Source organism: Onychomys torridus, chromosome 6, assembly GCF_903995425.1.
Source record: "Onychomys torridus chromosome 6, mOncTor1.1, whole genome shotgun sequence".
Lineage (NCBI taxonomy): Eukaryota > Metazoa > Chordata > Mammalia > Rodentia > Cricetidae > Onychomys > Onychomys torridus.
In genome coordinates this window covers 127,918,757-127,935,887 of record NC_050448.1, presented here as the reverse complement: position 1 = coordinate 127,935,887, position 17,131 = coordinate 127,918,757, and the positions used below count along the sequence as shown (strand labels likewise).

At 44.4% G+C, this 17,131-nt stretch overlaps 1 protein-coding gene across 4 annotated transcripts in view; it reads right to left on the bottom strand.

Annotated features, from left to right (window-relative positions):
• The window catches only part of Usp33 (ubiquitin specific peptidase 33), a 59,284-nt gene that overhangs the window by 37,336 nt on the left and 4,817 nt on the right, over nt 1–17,131 (bottom strand). For 2 of the 4 annotated variants that reach the window (XM_036189347.1, XM_036189350.1), the window contains exon 1: nt 12,088–12,149. The exons of 1 other annotated variant lie outside the window; for it this stretch is intronic. The gene's annotated coding sequence lies outside the window, so the exon portion shown is untranslated. Of the gene's footprint in view, nt 1–4,854; nt 4,874–12,087; nt 12,150–17,131 lie in introns of those variants that run through there. One more of the 4 variants, XM_036189348.1, reaches the window with a different exon arrangement.

Sequence of the window (17,131 nt, the reverse complement as noted above, 5' to 3'; positions counted from 1 at the left end):
AAACATATAAAGCAATTTTTAGGTACTGAACAACAGTATAAGAACAGTGATCCCAACAAAATGAAAGTGAGATAAACCTCTATGACTGCCCCCACGAGCCTGCCAAGAACTAGACTTCAGAGCAGTGGGGGGACACTAACAGGACAAGCAGTCTCAGGGGTGAAGGGACAACAGAGAACGTAGGAAGCTCGGGGTGATTAGAACTCACAAGGTACAGTACCCCAAAGAAAAGAACAGAGGCAATAACCAAGCTGCCATCATAGACTCAGCCCAGCACTAATAAGTGCACAGCTGGATGAAGAAAGAGCAGGGAAGATCATTCATTCTCACAGCCTAACAAGGCTGCCTGTGTTGCCACCAGCCACAGCTGGAAGGCTGGTAATACAGGGACATAGAGCATTCACATGCAGTGCCTTGGCTGTGAGGAATAAAAACCGTCCTACACTAACTAAAAGCTATTTTTTTTTTGGTACTGCCTTTTAAAAGCTCAAAGGGAAGTCTTTAAAAATGAATAAATAAATAAATAAATAAAAATAAAAAAACAATGGCGGAAGTGGGGCACTGGAGAGATGGCAAAGCATTTAAGAACACTGACTGCTCTTTCAGAGGTCCCAAATTCAGTTCCCAGCATCAACATGGCTGCTCACAATTGTCCATACTTCCACTTTCCAGGGCATCTTATGCCCTCTTCTGGCTGCTCCATATACCAGGAATACATAAGACACACAAATATATGCAAGCAAACATTCATAATCATAAAACAAAAATAAATCATTTTTTTTGTTTGATTTTTAAGACAAGGTTTCATTATATAGCCCTAACTAGCCTGGAACCCACTACGTGAGATAGGCTGGCCTTGAATTCAGAGATTCTCCTGCCTCTGCTTCCTGTGTGCCACCCCAGATAGTGGCATCTTTAAAAAAATAACAAAGCAGAAGGCACTCAACATCAGTCTCTGGTCTGCACGTGTACACACACAAACATAAAAGGACCCTTATAAACAGAACTTTATAGGGCTGGTTTTGTCTGTCGGTTTGGTTTTGGAGGGACTGAAACATAAGACCTTGCACATACCAGTCAAGTGCTCTACCAGGAAGCTGGAACCCCAGCCAGCAAGGGCTGGTTCTTTTTTTTCTCTGTGTGGAACTCGCTCTGTAGACCAGGCTGGCCTTGAACTCAAAGATCTGCCTGCCTCTGCCTCCCAAGGGATTAAAGACATGAGGCTGGTTCTTAAATATAGATTTTGCAAGAATCTTCTCCAAGGGGGCTGTAACAACATCTACTCCACTGACAAGTGAAGGAAGACCTCTTTCTGCACCACAAGGCAACTTCCTCTGCACACAATCCAGGTGTGGCACACACACTAGATTCTGGGCCGAGCACAGGGCCAGCTCAGCCTTTGCCTGTTCTTTCAACCTGCACAATTTAAAATGCTAGTAACCTCTTTCATCTTTCCAGTACATAATCGAGCATCTACTAGGTGAAGGAGCTTGGGAAATGTGGCTTTAATTGAAATTTCAAGTTTTCTATATAATATAAAAACCTAGATTCAATTAGGACAGAAAATATGGTATTTGGCTTCTGAGTCTGGCTTATTTCATTTAACATGATGGCTTCTGGACCATCCATTTTTCTACAAATGACATAATTTTTTTTAAAGGGGTGAACAAAACTATATTGCATATAGATACACACACACACACACACACACACACACACCACATTTTTTTATCCACTCATTTGGTTCCATACTTGGCTGCTGTGACTAGTACTTCAGTTGTCAAGGAAGTGCAAGTCCCTGAGTGACATGCTGGCTTAGACTCCTCCAGGTAGAGGCCCGGCACTGGAAGCTGGACATCCTACAGTCCCGGTGGAGGACCTCTGTTCTGATCTCCATGACAGCTGCAGCTTACCCCACCAGCATCCCTGTCCACATCCTTCCTAGCATCTGTTCCTTGTTTTCTTGATGACTGCCATTCTGTCAGCAATCTGAAAGCAGTTTTAACTGGCATTTCCCTGGTAACTCAGCATGTTCATGTTGAACATTTCCTTCAAATATTTATTGGACATCTGTATTTCTTCTTTTGAGAATTGTCTGTTCATTTGCCCATTGGTTTAATGGATGGTTTGATTGGGGAAATGTTGGATTTGGGGTTCTTCATCAATTCTAGCACTTATCTTCAGATGCACGGTTGACAACAGATCTCTCTCATTCTGTAGTCCTAACTCTTCAAGTTCCTAACCATCTTTGATACTGATCTGCTGCTCTCTCCCTCTACTCTTATTTAGGGTTATTCTGGTTTTAATGTGTTGTGTGTGAACGTATACCAGTGTGTCAAGTGCTGATGAAGAACAGAACAGGTGTCAGTCAGTGCCCTAGAGCTGGGGTTACACTTGAGGGACCAACTGGGAACTGAACCTAGGTCCTCTGGAAGAGCCATAAGTGTGCCTAACCTCTGTGTCATCTCCCAGCGTCTTAGGTGTTCTTCAAAAATGGTCTTGACCTTGATCAAATACCTCCCAGGATACTAATAGCTTGCCATATTTCTTGCTTCACTCACTGATATAATCTACCATCAGATCTGGTAAGTAATGATCTTTATGCTGGGGCAACATACTCCACTGGGCCAAACGATGTTGCTTCATATTTACACCCAATTGGATAATACTGCACTTATAAATGCCGTATTTCCTGTTTTGGTAGCATTTTTCAGAGATAAAATCATATGTTAGATAGTATCCATGGAGCAGCATCTCCAACAGAGGAGAGAAGGTTTTCCTAAGGAATTCTTAAGTGAAAACCATCTGTGATGCTGCTGTTTTCAAAGACAAATTCTTTCTGTCATTGAGGACTTTGTTTTGCTTTGGTTTTGTTCTGGTTTTGAGGTTTTTGAGACAGGATGTTGCTATATAGCCTTGTCTGGTCTGGAACTCACCATGTAAACAAGGCTAGCCTTGAACTCAGAGCTCCATCAGCATCTGCCTCCTCAGAGCTGTGCTAAAGGCGTGCCCACCATGCACAGCCCCAACGACAGAAGCTTCGCCGTCTTCTCAGTCCCTTCAAGATGACGTGTAAATGTTCAGTTCACAGCCAGTTTTACTCATCTTCACACACCTGTCACAGCAACTACATGAGAAACTGAGGCAGCATGATCCTCGAGCCCAGGATTTGAAAGCCAGCTTGGATGAGAGGGCCAGATTCAGCCATAATAAAAATTAAAATTCGGGGCTAGAGAGATGACATAGACGTTAAGGGCACTTACTGGTCTTGCAGAGGACCTGCATTCAGTTACCAGAGCCTACATGGCAGCTCAAAACTATCTGTAACTCCAGTTGCAGTGGATCTGATACCTTCTTCTGGACTCCTCAAGCACCAGGTAGGAACATGGTACACACACATACATGGAGGCAAAACACTCATACACATAATAAAAAAAAAATTTAATTAAAATATGTTGGGCATGGCGTTACATGTCTATAATCTAGCTCTCAGGAGATGGAGGAGGAAAAGTTCAAGGGCAGCCTGGGCAATACAGTGACCCCATCTTAACCAAAACAGGAAAGAAAGGGGAAGGGAAAAAAGGTAAGAACAAGAAGGAAACAAAAAACAAGGTATGTGTTTACCATAAGTACTCTTGCTGTTGGCTAGTAGAATGGGAATGTTCTTGTGGCTTCCTAAAGAGTACTGGAAGGTTGCCTCAGAGGAAATAAGGGGGTGGGGACTGAAAAGGAACTTCTAAAATGGGCTTTCCCTTCAAGGAAAAAGAAAACAAAAACTAAAATGCTATCCGTTCTGTGATCAGTTTCCTAGTATCTAAGACATTTAGTGAAAATCCATACATGTAAATGCATGCTCACACTGCACTTCAATCTTCCCTACAATTAGATATCCCAACCTCAAACAGGTCCTGGTAGTCCTGTTACCTCGGTTTAGTAAGTTTATTCAGTTTGGTAACAAAATGATCCTTTTATTTAAGCAAGATGTGTTGGTTATAGTGTATTCAGATGCAGTTAAAATAACCAAATGCCTTTTAGTTCAGCTTCTTCCTAAAGAACACACCAAAAGAAAAGAAAGCATGTCTACTGCCAAGCCTGAGGACTAGAGTTCAAGCCCAAAGGAGAGAACTAATTCCCACAGCAACCCCTGACCTCCACTGAGGCACTGCAGCACAGTGCACACACATTCACAAAATACAACATCCAAGCACATTTTAAAGCTGCTTCTTGTACTCCATACAAATAAATGTCCTATGGAGCAAATCCTTCACAACTGTATGAAGACCTACAGCTCACAGAAGCAGTCCTAAAACCTCCAAATCATCCTTAACTGGGAGTCAAACCTTAACCTAGTTAAAGAAAGTTAGTAAAAATCTCGTAGTCTCTCTTCCTAGAAATGCCTATCTAGCTGGACAGTCCAGTTAGAGAGAGTCTACATCTATTAACAGAGTCTCCATTAAAGGAGGATGGTGGCACACTCCTCGAAAACCAGCAGTGGGAAGGCAGAGGCAGGCGGATCTCTGTGAGTTTGAAGCCAGCATGGTCTACAGAGCGAGTTCTAGGACAGCCAAAAATAAAAAGTGAAACCCTGTCTCAAAAAAATTTTGTTGTGTTTTTGTTTTTGATTTTTGTTTTTCAAGACAGGGTCTCTCTGTGTAACAGTCTTGGCTGTCCTGGAACAGGGTCTACTCTCTTGGTAGACCAGGCTGACCTCGAACTCACTGAGATCCACCTGCCTCTGCCTTCCAAGTGCTGGAATTAAAGGTGTGCATCACCACCCAGCCACAGTTTCCTATTTTTACATCTGTTCTGGAATCTATTCCTAACACTGACACAATTAATCAGACCAAAGCCTACCTCCAAAACACCAACTCTCACTCCAAACAAAATCCTTTGAGATTTGTCAATATGAAGTAGTATTTCCTACAAAAAAAAAAAAAAAAAAATCAACCCAATTTAAATAAATAAATAAATAAATAAATAAATAAATAAATAAAGCCTGCCAACTATGAACCTGTGGACCACAATGACCAGCACAGCACAGTAACTGTGGGTGCTGCAGTGACACACACACCCTGGCAGGAGATCCACTCAAGAAAGAAATCATGCCAGTACTGGAGACCTAGCCTAACTACCTGGGCTAGTAAAGTCATGGGTCTTGGGGAATCCACAACCACCACTTTACTAAACCAGCCTAATTCTTAACGGCATTGTAAATATTTGTCCTTACACCCATAGACAAATGTTCCTCACCTCTCATCGAGGAAACTTCTCTCTGCATCAGAGACCATTACAGAAAACTACAACCAATCCAAATGCAGAGCTGTGGAGCCCAGTCCCAACTGACACACCCATAAGACAACTGTTGTACCTCAGGCTCAGGAAACACAGCAGAAGAGAGGTGGGGGCTGTGAGAGGCAGAGGACAGACGCTTTCTGTGAGACTTCGTCTCCTAGTACCATCAGAAGCTATCCCCACAGTCTCACCAGCACGACTGCCGAAACATGAGCTGAATGAAGACAACAACTACAGACATCCCAAAGTGGACTGGCAGAAATCCACCAGACCTCAGCACTGCAAAAAGAACTACAGGCAGCGGGCGGTGGTGGCGCACGCCTGTGATCCCAGCACTCGGGAGGCAGAGGCAGGCGGATCTCTGTGAGTTCAAGGCCAGCCTGGACTACAGAGCTAGTCTAGGACAGGCACAAAGCTACAGAGAAACCCTGTCTCGAAAAAGGGAAAAAAAAAAAAAAAAAAAACTACAAGCAACTAAGGAATGCTGAGTGGGAGAAACAGTCTACCCTGGGAAAGAGCACACCAACTGGTTAACCAATACCAAATGGTCAGCTCTGAAAACATACATACAAGTAACATACCAATCAGCAGGTTATATTTAGGGATATATATGTACGTATGCATGTAAAAACAATTAATAAAAAACGTGGACATGGCTGGGTGGTGGTGGCGCACACCTGTAATCCCAGTACTCGGGAGGCAGAGGCAGGCGGATCTCTGTGAGTTCGAGGCCAGCCTGGTCTACAGAGCGAGTTCCAGGAAAGGCGCAAAGCTACACAGAGAAACCCTGTCTCAAAAAAACCAAAAAAAAAAAAAAAGTGGATGGACATGAATTTGAAGGAAATCAAGGCAGGGAGTGTATGGGATAGTTTGGCAAGAGGAAAGGGAAGGAGTAAATGATGTAATTATATGATCATATATAAAAATAAAAGGAAATAAGAAAAAAATCTACCCAATAAGTGACAAGGCATGGTCAATTTTAGTTTATCTAGTTGAATTAGCTAGTTATGACAGGCATGGGAGAGAGAACATGAAGGAGTTGACAAATTTTGACAGAGGTCTAATAAAAGCCTCAAGCAATTTGAGCCTTAAGTCTTAACTCAGAAAAACCAAGAACAACACAGCAGCTCACGCCTGTGCTCCACCACTAGGGAGGCAGAGGCCCGTGAGTGGCCCCCAGTTTGAGGACAGCCAGAGATCCACCTACAACAAAAGGTCAGTCATTAAACACACTTATGGGGAGAGTGCAGCTCAGTGGTCCCGGCTTTCCAGCACACATGAGACCTGAGATTCCTTCCCCAGTATCACCACAAACTACTTATTCAGACAGGTACAAACAGAAAAATGAACGCCACCCCCATATTCCAGTGACAGCCACTATGAAGAAAACGGCTGAGCCTTTTTGTCCACTGGATGATAACATCAGAGATCATAAAAGAGTAAGCACTGCCAGGAGTGTTAGCACACACCTGTAATCCCTGCCCTGGAACTGGAAGCCAAAACTGTTCGCTCAAGGCCACTCTGGGCTGCACAGGGAGACTTATCTCAAAACATAAGAGTAAATGAAAATTTTAAGTCATCTGAATAATGCTGCCACCAAACCTTCAAAAATTCCTTCTTTGGGATTCCATAATCTAAAGAAAACTGTTGTTATTTCTCATCCAGCCCCACACCTTCATCATCTCACCGTATTGTAGGGTTGTTTCAAGCCCTGAGAACGGACTAATTGTTAATGCAGGCCTGCAGTGACATCTGGGCCAGATACCAACAATCAGTGGGACTGGCAGCTGTCTCTGACTGACCATCCATCTGTACCCAGTCACCCCCACCTACACTGTCATTCCTTTATTCTCTTGAAATAATAACTAATTTGAAAGCCCGGGACAGGTGGCTTTCCAACATCTCTTAAATTCCCTCCTTACTTTCTATTGACAAATTCTGATTTTCTCACCACTTCTCAACTCAATTCCTAGGAAGTCACATCAGGACTAAGGAATGAGAAACCCTGCTAAGACCACTGCTACCTAGCCACAATACCCTCTGAACCCACCTCAGGCTTATAGTAGCTGTACAGACAGCTTCTGGGCACACTCAGGAGCCCCACCTCAACTCTGCTTCTCTTCCTAGCACTTCAGGAGCTTGCCTGGCCCTAACAAGAGAACATTTCTGGAACAGTCACAGCCATCAAGACAGAGGTAATTACGAAACACCACGCCCTGCTACCCTGGGGACAAGTCTCCAGAGTCACTGCAGCACTAAGCCCCGGCTGCTCATCCTTTACAGGCTCATTCTGCTCACTTCCTCACATTCTCTGAAATGGCATCCACACCCATAGAGTTCAACAGACACTGCAAAAGCCTCAAAAATGATGCTGATCCCAGTATGCACACATTGAAACATCATGCGGAACCCCACTGCTTTAGACAACCAATTAGGGTTGGAGATTTAGCTCAGTGGTAGAGTGCTCACCTAGCAAGTGCAAGGCCCTGGGTTCGATCCTCAGCTTAAAAAAAAAAAAAATAGACAACCAATTAATGTTCATTTAAAGAAGTCAATGCTGTCAAGATTTAGTTTCACCTGAAGCTACCCAAATTCATCTTCCAGTCTATGACCTCCCTAAGATCTCACTCTGTACAGGGTGGGAAGCAACATGGACCGTCTCCCTCGACTGATCTTCCAAAAGACCTCTTCTGTTAGTTATTGATTACGAAGCAAGGTTGGAGATAAGGTCGGAATGTTCTTTAAGAACAGTCATCAAGAAAGGGAGAGGCGCCCGGAAGGGGGTGGGGTGCACACCCTTAATCCCAGCACTTGGGAGGCAGAGCCAGAGATCTCAGTGAGTTCAAGGCCAGCCTAGTCTACATAGTGAGATCCAGAACTGTAGACAAATTTCTAAATGGTCTTATTAAATAAAAAATACGGAACCAAATATAGGGGTGAAAGCCTTAGATCAGGGAAATAGGGAAAGCCAACAGCCAACCTTACCTCACCAACTCTGCAGCTTCCAAATGAGAGTTACTTCCTGTCTACGCACGCCTTGATTGCCTTGCTGTTCTGCCCTCTCACTGGCTATCTTAGCCCAGCTACCTCACTTCCTTGTCACCATCTGTCTGTCTGTACAGACCTCCAGGTCACTAGGGTTGGCTCTGTTCCCTAGTGTGGCCTTTAACACACAGACCCTGCCTGATGAGTGCGATTAAGGGCCTGTGCTGCCTGACTTTGTTTACTTAAAATGGCTGGCCTTCCCCACTACCCATCTCCAGGCAAGCTTTATTTATCAAAGCACAAATAAAATATCACCACATTTTAGCACAAATAAAGTATCACCACACAGGACAAATACCAAAACTACATGGAGAAACCCTGTCTTGAAAAACCAAAGAAAGAAAGAAAGGGAGAGGCAAGCTGGCATAGTGGCTCATGCCTTTAAATTGGGAGGCAGAGGCAGGCAGATCTCTGAACTCAAGGTCAGCCTCGTCTACCTAGTGAGTTTTTTGGTTTTTGTTTGTTTTGTTTTTGTTCTTTGAGACTGGGTTTCTCTCAACAGCCCTGTCTGTCCTAGAACTCACAGAGTGTGCCTCTGCCTCCCGGGTGTTGGGATTAAAAGCTCGCACCACTGCCACCACCACCTGGTTTATACTGTGAGTTCTAGGACAGCCACAGCCACATAGTGAGACCCCACATAGTGAGACCCTGTCTGGGAGAGGGGGAGTAAGTATACACCCTAGAATGGGTGCAGGCTTCTCAAGTTCAAGGCTAGCCTGGGCTACATAGTAAATTTCTGTCTGGGCTACATGAGACTCCATCCAGATAACCAAAAGAAAAAAGAAGAAAAACAAAGTAGAAAGTTCAAGGCTACAAAGTAAGTTAAAGATCAGCCTAGGCACTTTAAAAAGCAAATAAGCAGCATGGGAAATAAGGGTCCTGCCCAGTACGTGCAAGGCCCTGGGGTTAATCCCAACAAAGACCACAGTCAAACTGAGATTTTAGAAAACACGATGCATCCTTTTCATTTCCTATTCATTGGATATAGGGAATAGAGTCCAGAGCATTGTGCATGTTAATGAAGTGATCTCCCACTGAGCTACAGCCCCGGCTCCATGACTTTCACATAAGGAGCCTTGCCTCCAATAGACTCCAGTTATTAAGCTACCTAATCTTAGGAACACAGATGCAATGTTTGATACATGCACTGTTTCTTAAATGAGTTCCAGTTACATATACAAACACCGTATTGCACATAATTCATGTGCCCTATATGTATGGTTTATTTTTATTATTTTAATGTGTTTGCTGGTGTCCAAGGAAGCCAGAAGGTGGTGTTCAAGCTACCTAGCTAAGAATTTAAGTGAGAACTTGGGCCGGCACTCTAAACCACTGAGTCATTTCTTCAGCCTCATGTACCTTCTTCAGAAATTTTTGGAGCTTTCTACTATCAAAATACTCCAGAAATCCCATGTAGACTTTTAGCAGTTTTAAAACTACACCAATGGGGGCTGAAGAGATGGCTCTGTGGTTAGAGCACTGGCTTCTCTTCTAGAGGACCCAGGTCCAATTCCCAGCTCCCACATGGCGGCTCACAACTGTTTATAACTCCAGTTCCAGGGAATCCGACACCCTCACACAGACAAATGTGCACATAAAAATACATATGTTTTTAAACTACACTAATGGAGTAGACCTGCAGCTAGGTGTGATGGTGGTGCATGCCTCCAGTCCTAGCCACTGGGGAGGCTGGGACAGGAAAAAATTAAGGCTCCAGACCAATCTGGGCATCAGAGTAAGGCACATTAATTATCTCCTTATTTCCTTATTTTTAAAATAATTCATATTTCCTCCATTAAAAATATTCCAGCATTTTACATCTTCTCGAAACATGGTCTTGCCCCAGCAGGGCAGGAAGCTCGGTAGTTTCAGCACTTGATGGAGCAGGATTAGAGGGGTTCAAGGTCATCCTCAACTGCATCACAAGTTCAAGACCAGCCTGTCTCCGTCTGTCTTATGTAGTAAGTCACATCGTCTCTCATCTGTCCGCTTGTCCATCCATCCATCCATCCATTTTGTTTTCGGGGCAGGTTTCTCTGTTACTCCCTCTGGAGACCAGGCTGGCCTTGAACTCACAGAGATTCACCTGCCTCTGCCTCCCAAGGACTGGAATTAGAGTATACCACCATGGCCCACTCAATCTTCTAATCTTAATCTACCCTAATTCCAATCCCCCCCCACACTGGCTGATTTGGCAATATTATTTCAGAAGGAAATGCTGATCCTTACACAATCTTGAAATCTTTCTGACTTGGGGAAAGGCTATTGGCATCTCCAGAGGACTGGGGTGAGATCAAATAAGATCTTGTAAGTGAAAGGTTCCTGAGAAATAGCAAATCATCTTTACTGTGCCTATGCAAAAAGATTTGCTTATTCATAGGTTACAAGAACTGAAAAAGAAAACAACTGAAAGTTGGTAATTAACTAGATAAAAAAGGACCTGTAATCCTAAGTATGATATCCCTTGTGTGTTTAGCAGGTCAAATGTATTATTGCAGGAATATTATTGTAGGAATATTATTGTAGGAATATTATTGCAGGAATATTATTGCAGGAATATTATTGCAGGAATATTATTGCAGGAATATTATTGCAGGAATATTATTGTAGGAATATTATTGCAGGAATATTATTGCAGGAATATTATCGTAGCGGCTTTCCTCATCTTGCAAAAGTAAATGAAACAGCGAAATTGTCAGCACAGTGTAAGTTACTAGAGAGAAGTCAACATTATCAATCGGTAAGAATCTCATTTTCCCCTACCTATATTAATAGTATGAATTCACTACTGCCATTTATGAGATCTTAATATCAAACTGCCTGATGCAATGTCTGACTTGTTCTTTCCAATTGTACGATGCCCTCGGAACCTCAGAAGGAACGGGGAGAAATGGTCCCATTCCGTTTGGGGGCGGGGAGTGTTTGCTTTTGCTTTGAAATAGGGGCTACTGTAGGCCAGGCTAGTCTTGAAGTCTTTTTCTTCCTTCCTCCATCTCCGAAATGCTGGCTGGTATCTCCAGGCTTGAGCTATCTAGCCTGGCTCTCATTATCTTTGTTAACAGGTTTTTCTTAAAGTAAAAATGATCTAATCAAACGAAAAAATATTTAACTTGACGTGGTGGCAATACACTTAGAATCCCAACAACTTGAGAGGTTGAAGACCAGACATAGATCTGTCTCGGAAAAAAAAAAAAGAAAGAAAGAATACTTTAGGATTCTACGTTAATCACTAAGTCTAGAGACCTTTGGTAAAATGCAACCTCAGTTTAGAATCTGCTTCAGCCAGGATGTCATTCCCTGTCTCCATTTTGCAGGCCTAATACCGATTCCGAGAGACTGTAAACCCTAACAATATTTAGGCTGAATGCAAAACCCCTAAGACAATCTATGTCGTTGCCTAACAGGTCAACATTATGAATTTTCCACCGAAGAGCATTTTGTATTTGAGAAATACTTAAGCACGCAGGGAAAGCACACACACACGGTGGAAATGTGACCCGAACAAAAGCTGCGGACCGGCAGACGCTAGGACTGGACTCGACCCAAACGCAGCGTCGGCCGAAGACACGCCACTAGACCGATGACACCTCGGTTTTCCCGTTCGTAGCAATGAATAACGGGGCGGCGCGCACGGGTCGCGTCCCCCGACCCGCGCCCCGGACTCGGGTCGCAGCCCAAGGAGCCGCCCGGGCCGCGCGCGGGAGCGAGCCTCAGCCCGGCCGCGCCCGCTCGCCCTCCCACCGCGCTCACCTCCGCCGCCGCCCGCCGCCGGAGCGCTCCTCCTTGCAGCCCTGCGCGATCCGCTCCGCAGGGCTGCAAACGGGCTCCGCAGCGTAGCGCGGCCCGCGGGGTCCCGGCCGCAGCCCGACGCCTCCCTCGGTGGCTGCCGCTCCTTCCGGTGTGTCCGCGGCCGCAGCGGGCGTCTGGGGGCGGGGCCCCGCGGAGGGCACGCCCCGGGGCGGAGCCTCTAATCTGGCCTCCGTTCCCCGCCAGGTCTGCGCTTGCCTGGGGCCTTGATAGGGATCCGCAGCAGCTGACGTGTACACTTTGACTGTATTTCTGTTTTATTCGTAGTCTCTCACCCTCTGCAGTCACAAGACGACTTCCCAAGGTCTCGTCGCGGTGCATTACCGACTCTGCAAGCGGAAAACCACTGAAAGGTCTCGGGTTTGCCATCTAAGATGGCTAGTTCCTATAAATTCGGCACTTGATCGGCTGGGGCAGGAGGATTGCCATGACTTCGAGGCTAGTCTGGGCTACAGTGTGAGGCTTTGTCATTAAAAAAAAAAAAAAAAAAATGTTAAAGAAACGTTAGACCTACCTCAGTTCAACTCCAGTCCTGAGCCTTGTTTTTCTTCTAACTTCAAGACCTACATTCTCGGGAAGTAATTGCATTTCTTTTCCACATACACAAAGAAGAAATTAATCTCTACCACTTTCCACTAGGTCAAAATCAAGATCAAATGAAATATTTATTGAAGCCTTGGGATCTTCTCAGTGCTGAGAGCACTGGGGAAAAAAAAAAACAAACTTCTAATTGTGTGACTGTTACAATCCATTGGATTGATTTTAAAAGATGTGAATGAATAAAAGCTGCTGAACTGAAAAGGTTTGTCAGCCAGATGTGGTGGGGTACCCCTGTAGACCCCACACTTGGGAAGCTGTGGCAGAACTGCACGTTCCAAGCCAGCCTGGATTACAGAGTGAGGCACGTCTATCTGATTACCTCCATGCAGGAGCATGGATCCAAGTGTTGTGCAAGAAGTCCGTCTCCATCAGAAGCAGGTTACTAATATGGGGGCTTCTACTTATTCTTCTGGTGGAGGTGGCGGACATTAACCCTTGACACCACATTCTGTGTGGGGCTCGACACTGAGGGATTGGAAGCTTCCCAGTCAGGAGCGACCTACTGGTAAAACTATGTTCTACTTTTACCAATTGCTTTCACCAGTATCCAAATTAATAATATTATCAATTTTTATTGAATGACTTTTTCCAGGGAGTCCATTTCTAGTCACCCAGATAGAACAACAGACAGACCAAATAAATGTTTCCATCCACATGCAACTTGGTGAACCAATTAATTTAACTGGGGCTATTGAAGCATGGACCACTTAAGGACAACTACACTGACCATGAGTATCTGTTATGCCTCTAGCAATTGTAAACGACATATACATCCTCAGAGATGGGAGGGCCTATATGAGCCTGGATGCTGTCCCCTCCTTCCATGGGGAAATGCTAATGGGTCCAACCTGGGGAGGGATTCTTGCTGCTAACCACAGCTTCCCTGATGACCTGCCCAGAGGACACAGTACCACAGTGCATATTTACTATATAACAAGGGTCTGGGTTGAGGGGGTGGGGGGGGTGCTTTGTTTTGCTTTGTTTTGGTGATGGTTTTTTTTATTAATTTCATTTATTTGTTTGTTGTTTATATGGGCATTTTGTCTACATATGTGTCTGTACATCATCTTCCCATCTGGTGCCCCAGGAGGCCAGAAGAAGGTGTCAGATTCCCTGGGACTGGAGTTATTGATGGTTGTGAGTCGTCCTGTGAGTGCTAAGAATTGAAACCAATTCCTCCAGAAGAGCAGCCAGTGTTTACAACTGCTGTACCATCTCTCTAGCCCTGATAGTTTGTTTTTAAGACAGGTCCTTGTTATGTAGCCCAGACTGGCCTTGAACTCTTGGTCCTCCTGACTCCATCCTGATTTCTGAGAACAGAAGAGGAAGGATTCATTTTGGCTCATGAAATTTGAGGGTACAGTCTATCATGCAAGAAAGTTGTGGTGGAAGTGTGATCTGGCTATCTGTACAATAGTAGAAGTCAAGAAGCAGAGAAAAGTATTTTTAAACTTTATTCATTAATATTGTGTATGTACACAGTATGTGTGTGTGTTTTCCCATGTTGAGCAGCTTATAAACACCTTTAACTCCAGCCCAGAAAGCTGACAGCCTTCAATACCGAGGGTGGACACACACACACACACACACACACACACACACACACACGCATGCACAGTTTTAATAATAATTTTTTTTTAAGTTTTCGAGACAGGGTTTCTCTGTGTTGTGTAGTAGGAATCTTAAAAGTTCTTATTAATGAAACTCAAACCCTAGGCCAGTTATTGGGGTGATTGCTGGAAGATCAGAGAAGCAGAACAAGCCACAGCTATCTCACCTTGCTAGTTCCTCAGGTGATCCTGTTTCCTCAGGCTGGAAGCTTCTGAGTCCTCCTCCACATGAATCTCAGCTGAACTGTGTTGCTCCAAAGCCTGAACACTTAACCAACCAGATGCTTAACTAACTACATGCTTTACTCCTGGTGCCTGGTTTTCATGCCTTATATATCTTCCCCTTTCTGCCTGTCACTCCCTGAGATTACAGGCTGGGTTTCTGGGATTAAAGGCATGGGTCACCCTGCTTAGTTTTTTCTAAAGTGGCCTTGAACACACAGAGATCCACCTGGCTCTGCCTCCCAAGTGCTGGGATTAAAGGCGTGTACCACCACACAACTTCTGCTATGGCTTATTCTTCCCATTTTCTAGCCACCATTTTTGGCTTTGTTCTGGTGGCTGTCTGTTCTCTGACCCCAGATATGTTTATTTCAGGGAACACACAATATTTTGGGGAACACAATACCACCACAGTGTTGTTTTGGTACATGTCCTGGATCTCGGCTCTGTAGACCAGGCTGGCCTTGAACTCACAGAGATCTGCCTGGTTCTGCTTCCCGAGTGCTAGGATTAAAGGCATGCACCACCCACCCAGAAATAATAATAATTTTTAAATGAGCTGGGGAGGGGCTGGAGAGAAGCCTCAACAATTAAGAGCACTTGACGCTCTTAAAGAGAGCCTGGGATTGCTTCCCAGCACCCACAGAGACCTGAATTAGCTTCCTAGCACCTGTAATTCCAGTTCTAAGAGATTTGATGCCCTTTTCTGGCCTCCTTGGGTACTGTATGCATGGGGTACATACAAATTTATGCACATACACACACACACACACACACACACACACAGACACACACAAGTTGTGGAATATTTGCACACTGTATGAAGATTATTGCTGTGGTTGGTGTAATAAAAGCTGAACGGCCAATAGCTAGGCAGGAGGTATAGGTGGGACTTCCAGGCACAGAGAGAGAAAGAACTCTAGGAAAAAGGAGGCTGGGTCACCAGCTAGCCATAAAGGAAGCATCATTAACAATACACAGAGATGCAGTAACAAGCAATGTAGTGGATAGGCATCCCAGCATTGGCCTGGAAGTTCCAACCCCCACTGAGGCTTCGGTAATGGTCACACCCACAAGGCGGGGCAGAGGAGGAAGCAGAAGACGAAGGATCGGGAAGAACTCACTCGCTTGGTTCCGGGACGCCGGACGCGAGAGGTGGACCGAGCAGAGTTCTCCAGAGAACGCCGCCGCCGGACTACCCTCTACCTTGCCAGACTCTGCGACCTACCCCTTCATTTGTAAGTTACCCCACAAAATAAACTTCCCTTTTAACTACGTGGAGTGGCCTTAATAATTCCACCAATAAAGCAACTCAACAGAATGTAGATTAAAATAAATGCGTAAATTTAAGTTTATAAGAGCTAGTGGGACAAGCCTAAGATAAGGCCCAACTTTCATAATTCATTAATAAGTCTCTGTGTCGTTATTTGGGAGCTGGTGGTACAGAGAAAGACTTGCTACATGCATACACACATATACACATTGTGGTTGATTAATACATCCCTATAAGTCTCTGGTATTTAAAAAGTTGATGTACAGTTGGTGGCTGTTTGAGGCTTAGGAGGTATGATCTTCCCGGAGTAGACATGTCACTGGCACAGGTTCCAAGGTTACCAAAGCCTCATGCCCTTTCCTTTGCAGTTTCCTGTCTTCTGCTGTTCAAGATGGGAGCTTGAGCTGCTGCTTGGCCACCTGCCGGCACCTGTGCCCCAACGTCATGGACTATTTTCTCCCTTAAACCTTAAGCCCCAAATAAACCCTTCTATAAGTTGACTTGATCGTGGTCTTTTGTCAGAAAAATAGGAAAAAACACAAATTTAAAAAAATGAAATAAAAACTTTAAAATGAGCTAGGGAAGAAACTGATTTGTAGAGAACTTACCCGGTATGCATGAAGTCCTAGAGTCTACCTCTAACACTAGGGGCAGGGTGGGACATGGATTTTCATCCCAGTAATTCCAGCACTCCAGAGTTGGAGACAGGAGGCTCAGAAGAGTTCAAAGTCATCCTTTGTAACAAGTCTTTCTCTGTCCCACCAGCCAACTCCCAAATAATGACACAGAGATGTAATATTAATTATGAAAGCTTGCCTTTAGCTCATATATATATATGAATATATACACTAGCTCTTATAACTTAAATTAACCTGTTTTCATTGATCTACACTCTGCCATGTGGCTCAGCTACCTCTGTCCTGTCTGTATGTCTGACTTCTTCAGAGTCTCACTGGCATCTGTCTCTGCACTGCCCATCCTGCTTCCTCTGTGTCTGCCTGACAACCTCCTTTCTTCTTCCCAGAGTCCTTTCTGTCCCTGGAAGTCCCAGCTAACCTCTTCCTGCCTAACCATTGGCCACTCACCCTTTATTAAAAAGCCATGCAGACATGTACTTATATAAATAATACATATTTATTAAAAAACCAATAAGAGATCACACACACACACACACACACACACACACACACACACACACACAGGAGCAGCAAAATCTCATCTACAGAACTTCTTGCCTTGAGATTTTTCGTCATTCTAGCATATTCCATCAAGCTCATTGTTA